Here is a 6,615-nt window from a genome sequence, read left to right as displayed (position 1 = left end):
AGGTCGAAGTGTTTTGGTATCCATTGTTCTAGATAACAATTTCAAACGTTTTCTGCTGTCATTCAACGTTCTCCGACCCACTAACTTGTACGAAACGTTCATGAACCGGAACTGGAAAGGGAACTGGGGGGGAGTTTGGAGGAGCCCTGCCCAGTGCCCTGTTACTAAGGACTGTGTGTTTACGGGTTGCGGTTCAAGTCCAAGACGTGGCCAAATTTTTCTCTCACGTAAAATGCTACCGGGGGCGTGTGTATGTCTCCCGCCCTTAAATGTTCTGGATTAAGTTAGTCTTGTAACAGGCCCCTATACACTGAAGGGGATGATAGGGGATTGTCAGAAGCTGAATGAGAGAGAGAGAGAGAGAGAGAGAGAGAGAGAGAGAGAGTGTGTGTGTGTGTGTGTGTGTGTGTGTGTAAATTTACTAATGGCACACTAACCCCAGCACCTTCACACGCAATAAATACAACACAAATGCCTTTTCAGATACCGTAACTACCAAATTCACTTCATGGACATTTATTTCATCCCGGCTCCCTAAAATCCAACACATTTAATCCAACACTTAGCACCTTAAATCCTCTGGACGTCCATTTCATCTTAATTTTGCTAAAAGTACTGAAACAAGAAGAAGAAAAATAATATGAAGTTATTTATAGTCTGCGGCAGAACTTACTTTCTCCACCACAGAGGATTGCAGCCACGAAATTCTCTCTCTCTCTCTCTCTCTCTCTCTCTCTCTCTCTCTCTCTCTCTGACTTATACTCTCTAGGCCTTTATATGCACCCCTCCTCTCTTTCACTCTTTATTTCGCTGTTGCATTTTTCACCCAGTTAATCAAAAGTATCATTGCATCCAACCCTCTCCCTCTCACTCTTCAGCATTGCAATCTCACTGCCTTTCAATCCACCATACTCTCTCTCTCACTCCACCACACTCCCTCTCACCCCACCACACTCCCTCTCACTCCATCAGACTCACACTTCCTCCACCACACTCCCTCTCGCTCCACCACATTTCCTCTTACTCCACCACACTCCCTCTCACTCAACCACACTCGTTCTCAATCCATCAGACTCACATTTCCTCCACCATGCACCCTCTCATTCCACCACACTCCCTCTCACTCCACAACATTCCCTCTCACTCCACCACACTCCTCTCACTCCACCACACTCCTCTCACTCCACCACACTCCCTCACTCCACCACACTCCTTCTCACTCCACCACATTCCCTCTCACTCCACCACAGTCCTTCTCACTCCACCACACTCCCTCTCACTCCACCATGAACTTTCTTATCAAGTCTGTCATGTTAAAGAATATTCAATTTGTCATATAAACCCTGTGCAGTGTGTTAGTAATCTAGATAGATAGATATATAGATAGATAGATGAATAAACAAATAAATAGACAGATACATACATACAAACATACATACATGTACATACACACATATATAGGAAGAGAGAGAGAAATAGAGGGAGGCTCTGTATGTGTATTTTTAGCTGATCCTTTACCTAGACGTACAAATGTATAGATAGATAGATAAATAGACATAAATAATTAGATAGACAGATAGATAGACAGGAGTATATATTTTGTTTGTGTCTTCGGGTCTTGGAAACAATACTTTGCAGAAATCAGTAAACTTTTTCCACAGTTTAATTTCTTCCACACTGCTTGGGTCTGTGTGTGTGTGTGTGTGTGTGTGTGTGTGTGTGTGTGTGTGTGTGTGTGTGTGTGTGTGTGTGTGTGTGTGTGTGTGTGGTAAATGGCTTGTACCACGTAGCTCTCTAGGGACTCCAAGCCACGCCAGGCGGTTACTTGGCTAGAGCAACACTGAGAAAGGAGAGTCGGTTATTGAGCTTAACTTATCTGTGTGTATTGTGTGTGTGTGTGTGTGTGTGTGTGTGTGTGTGTGTGTGTGTGTGTTTATAGTCTCCCACCCTTGTAGATGTGCGTGTGTGGTATTACTGTTCCTATCAAAATTACGATTGTTGTTTCATCGCCAACTTTTTTTCTACAGTTATCACCATTTTCATCACAACTACCGCTACAACCATAACTACCATAAGACCAACATACATCACAGAACATACATCACAGAGAACTTCACAGTAACTAAAAATTTCACCTGTCACATCTGCCGCAATGTGAGGTGGGAGGTGGGAGCGCCCAGTATCCACTCACTCGATGTGGTGCTGCTTGCATCTTCCTTCACCTCGGTCATTCTTCGTCTGAGTATATCCTCCTCTCTTCCTTCTTGTTAATAATTATTACTCTTCTTTCCACTTCAGGGAGCTCTGCACTGAGTGACAAGCCAAATGGTTTCCTGTAACTGAGGAAATCATTTACAACGCTGGGTGGTAACCATACAAGCAAATAACAGGGTGATGTCAAGCCTACTATGGTGCCCTTGTTAACTGGGTGGAAACACAAATGTGGCGTCCACCTATGAACCAAATCACATTACTTCCCCCGCCTCGCTGTGGGGAGATGCTGTCACTCCCATAGGCGCATCAATTCACTGCACGCGACGGCCGTGCAGAGGATACTGCTTGCCTGCGGTTAATGGGCCTGCTCGGTCAGACAGTCTGGGGTGGTACAACAACAACACCAACTGGAACGTGATGCTGCAAATACGCTGCTACTTCCTCCATTACAAATATTATCATTAGCCTCATTAGCACAATTACAACAACTACATCAAAGCACCTATCACCACAACTAGCACCAGCGATTTTACGTTCGTTGTCTCAGGTCCATCATAAATTCCGTATAAAAGAACAACAAACACCAAATCATAATCACAACTACACTCAGTTCACGTTAACCTGACCTAAAATTGCCATCCCTCTGTCCTGAATCCTGAGCTGTGGAAAGAGATAAACACTAGGATATGATGCTAGTCACGAAGAAGTTCCATGAAAAGAATTTAATTGAGCCGTAGCCTTGTCTTATTCTGCCACTGAGCTACGTGAAAAAAAGCTGCTGCTGCTACTACTACTATAACCATTCTCTTAACCATAACTACCAAAATTACAATACCCACCATCATAGGTACTACAACTGCGACATAAATTACCACAACTACCAACATGATTATGAAAATTATCACAATCACCACTATAATTACCTCATTTGCCACCACAGTCACCACTACTCCTTCTGCAAACACTATTCACAGCTGCCACTTAAATCACCACAATTACCACCATAGTTAAAAGAATATACCGCAACTACCACCACAGTTACACAGATGCCACCACAACCACAACACCACCATTACCACAACCTACATCTAAATTTTTCACAACTACCATTTCATTTCAGCACATCCACCACCTCACCACAACGATTTAACGCCGCCATGTCACTCTGCCCTCCTCCATCAAGCTGCCTTTTCTCCAGTTCACGGACCCTATTCTCTCATTCCTCTTCACGCCATACATCAATCTCATCCTTGGCCTTACTCCTCCCTTCTCCCCACTCATATAAAATCCAGTCAGGCTCTCATCCTCCACCTTCTCCACATGGCCAGACCACCTCAGAGTATTTCCCTTAATTCATTCTAACGCACTCACATCAGCGCCACAACACTCTCTCATTTCTCCATTTGTCTCTCTTCACGCAACTTCACATGCACCTCTTTATATGTCAGTCTCTCCTCGTAACTCTACACGCTTCTCCTCATTTGTCTGTGTCTCCACGTAACTCCACACGCTCCTCTTCATTTATGTCTCTCTATGTAACTCCACATGCTTCTCCTTATTTATCTGTCTCTCCACCTAACTCCACACGCTACTCTTCGTCTGTCTCTCTCTCCACGTAACTCCACACGCTCCTCTTCATTTATGTCTCTCTACGAAACTCCACATGCTTCTCCTTATTTATCTGTCTCTCCGCGTAACTCCACACGCTCTAACATTTGTCTGTCTCTCTCTCCGCGTAACTCCACACGCTTCTGTACATTTGTCTGTCTGTCTCTCCACGTAGGCTAACTCCACACGCTTCTGTTCATCAGTCTGCCTCTCTCCACGTAACACAATACGCCTTCCTTCAACTGTCTTAACTACATACTCAATTACAAACCTACCACAGCTACCGCCGCAGTAACTACAACGTCAACCACAGTAACTACCACAATTACCACAACTATCAACTGTTTCTTGAATTATTCTTTCGTGCATAGCCGATTACTTTTCCCGTAATTTCTTCCTCTTATCTTCTTTAATTTCTTTCTTGTTTTATCGTCCGCTCTTTGTTCTTAGGCGCTGTCAGTTCTTGTTCTTTTTTCTGTCTATATATTATTCTGTCTATGCCTGTCTGTCTACCTACCTACTTTCCTATCTGTCTATCTATCCATCTATTTACCTATGCTGGTCTGTTTATGTTCTCTCTCTCTCTTTCTCCACATGTTGAAACTACCCGTTCCTGTTTGTTTCTTTGATTTTTGTATGTCAGCTCGTGTAGAATGATTGTTTTGTGTGTGTGTGTGTGTGTGTGTGTGTGTGTGTGTGTGTGTGTGTGTTTCTGTGTCTGTGTGGGTGTATGCGAGAGAATGTCTTTCGTTCCAGTATATTTTTCATGATTCAGCTACCATCATGAAGAAATAATATATCAGAGGGAAACTGTGATAACGTGGCGCTCGCTCGCTCGTCACGCGCTCACCAAGCACACGTTAATGGTAAGTTAGAATACTATACCTGTGTTCCTTCGTCTTAGTCGCTGTCCTAGTTATCTTTCTCCTCTCATTTCCATTTTTTTCCCTCTTAGTTTCTATCATTTCTCTCGTCCACTCCTCTTACAGGATGAGAAAACGCGTTATAGTCTATTTGATTGACCTGTGCAGCTGAGATGTATTGGGCAAGTAGGGTGTGTTTGATACGCGGCTGCTGACTGGCCGCCGATGATGTCTTCGAAGTAAATGCAGGCATGTATTGTACTGCATCACGCGGACGTAGGTGTATACCGTGGGTGGATATTATAGTGCAACATGCGAACGTGGTGTAAGACGTGCGTAGATGTAGCGCAACATGCTGACGTGGATGTACACCGTGGGTGGATAATTTATTTCAAACGTCACTCATCGTTGTATGAAACTTTATAATCAACTTTAATTTTCTTTAGAAAGAGTAAGTTTTAAAAGCTAATTTTGACCTCTTCAGCTTCGGAAATTATTCCATATTTAAACTGGCAACTTGTGTTGAAGGCAGTTAAAAAATATAAAAATATATGTGTTAAGAAGAAGTGTAGATTTAACTTAACGGCGGCCAATCAGCAGCCGCGATTCAAACACACCCTACGCGGCCCATACATTTCAGCCTCACAGGTCAATCAAATAGAATATAGTCTTTTCTGATTCTTCTTTTATCTGCCTCACTGTGGCTGTCTCAGTTTCCATCATTTTCTCTTTCTTTCTCTTTACAGTTTGTGTAAGTGTGTGTTTCTTCCTTCCTCTTTCCCACTCTTTCTCTCTTAGTTTCCGTCTTCTTTCTCGTCATCAGCTTTTCATGTTCTTCGAGAATTCGCAGTGCTCTACCTTTGTCTCTCTCTCGATCTGTTTTTACCTTTTGTTTTCTCTCTCTCGTCGTCTCCCTTTATGATATGAAAGAATTTGTCTCTTCCTTTGTCTGTCTTACTCAGTCGGTATTAGTTCCCATCTTCTGCTCTCTCTCAGTCTCCTTTTATAGATCGTTAAATTTGTCCATCTCCTGCTCTGTCTTCTTTTTTCACTGTTTATGTCTTAATTTTCATCTTCTCTCCCATTCTCTCCGTTTCAAATATGCGAGAATTTGTTTGTCTTCATTTGTCCTTTTCGCTGTGTCTGTCTCGGTTCCCCATCTTTTGCTCCCCCATCCTCTGCCTTTATCTCCCTCTCACTGTTTCTCCCTCGGTTCCCCATCTTTTCCTCCCTCATACTCCACCTTTATCATCCTCCCTCTATGTCTGCCTCGGTTCCCCATCTTTGCTCCCCCATCCTCTGCCTTTATGTTCCTGGCCATAAACCGCGCCATCACCCATCACGGCTGATTGTGATCGTGCTGGTATTGCCGCATCGATGGCCAGTGTAGTCTTATACAATTTGCACGCTGTCTGAAGAACCTGAACTGTTGGGATGTCTCGTTGTGTGGGGACCTTGACTCCCTTCCCCCTCTCCCTGCTGAAAAATGTGTGACGGAATGAATGTTACTCAAAATCAAGACTCAGTTAACGATCGTGGTTAGATAAGTGAAAAGCAATGTACAAGAAAATACTTATGAACAAGAGAACACTGATGTCTCATATATCAAAATAATATGTAACGCTAGAAAGGCTACTAACTGTAAGCTCATGAAAATAAGAGCCAGATGCAGTTGTCCCATCTATACTGTACATCAAATAGAGTCTCTAGTTTTGTACCCTGAAGTAATAGAGCCTGTATGCTTGTTGGACCAGGAGGCTGCCTCGCACTTCTTACTTACCATATAATTCAGTATTTGCTAACATTAACTTTTTCTAGTATGTTAATAATGTACTGCATATAGATAGAACACAAACATCAGTACCATACAAGAGAATGAAGAGGTGTACCATGGAAATTTGTTTGGCATTTAGGGGGTACTAGAAAGACT

This window comes from Coenobita brevimanus, chromosome 38 (assembly GCF_032717465.1).
Source record: "Coenobita brevimanus isolate Jiangsu-jjx chromosome 38, ASM3271746v2, whole genome shotgun sequence".
Classification (NCBI taxonomy): domain Eukaryota; kingdom Metazoa; phylum Arthropoda; class Malacostraca; order Decapoda; family Coenobitidae; genus Coenobita; species Coenobita brevimanus.
This window is presented reverse-complemented; position numbering follows the sequence as displayed.